Source organism: Branchiostoma lanceolatum, chromosome 6, assembly GCF_035083965.1.
Source record: "Branchiostoma lanceolatum isolate klBraLanc5 chromosome 6, klBraLanc5.hap2, whole genome shotgun sequence".
Lineage (NCBI taxonomy): Eukaryota > Metazoa > Chordata > Leptocardii > Amphioxiformes > Branchiostomatidae > Branchiostoma > Branchiostoma lanceolatum.
The window spans coordinates 21415617-21416658 of NC_089727.1; positions in this window are offsets into that span (position 1 = coordinate 21415617).

A 1042-nucleotide genomic window follows, 5' to 3' on the forward strand; every position below is an offset into this window, starting at 1 on the left:
ACGGTTAACGTTAGGATGTTTGGCGTAGAACCCAGGGGTCCTGGGTTTAAATCCCCTGTTATGCCTCCGATTATGTGCAATTGGCTCTTAGCGTAACTTCCCTCAGTCCACCCAGGTGTAAGAATGGGTACCTGACTTCGGTTGGGGAGGTAAAATGGGGTGAAATGCAGGGGTTGGGCTCCGATTTCCAACACCGTGCCAAAGACACATTGGATAATCACTTACTGCCCCTGTGTCTTAAAAAAGGCTATGGGACTACCTTAACCTTTTGCCCCTAACGCGCCTTATCACTGGCTGAGATTCAAGTAAGGGGCTAAATTAAAAAGGAGTCACTGATACATATCTATTTGTCCTTTGATATAAAGTGATATAAAGGAATGTACACTACGATTTATTAATGAATGAAGACTTTATTGTAGATAATATGCGCACTGGATTACGTACAGGTCACAACTACAAAAAATGGTTTGTAAATAGATATATACATTGCCAATTTACGACAAAGATTGTAATATAAGAAAACTCTACTTCTCCTCGCTTCTTTGTAATAGTTAATATCATCAAATGGTTGCAAATTTTAAACAAATAGGAACATATAATTATAACTATTATGTATCGATAATAAACACCAAATAGTTTTAGGAGCATTACGTATTTGTCTTACTTTTATATGTGTCAGGAATACAGATAGCAAACAGAGGCTTAAGACTGACGTGCAGTCGGTATCGATATATCATTGTCACCACTTTGAAATAGCTATTTCCCAAGGGAGCCTTTAGTTCCAATGCTAATCAGCCAGCTATGGGGACTTTTCGGCCCTTAAACAACAGTTTGACTTGTGTCTGCCTGATGTAACAACTATGATATCATTAGATGGGGTGGGTGATTGGCAATCCACCTGTCAGGGCCATGTGCGACCCTAGAGCTGTTGGAGACGGCCATACAGCACGGACTGTGTCAAGTACCCGTCTTTCAAGCCGCACGTAGGCTCCGTATACTCTGGACCAGAGGGTGTATCAACGTGCTACACAGGAAATACAGC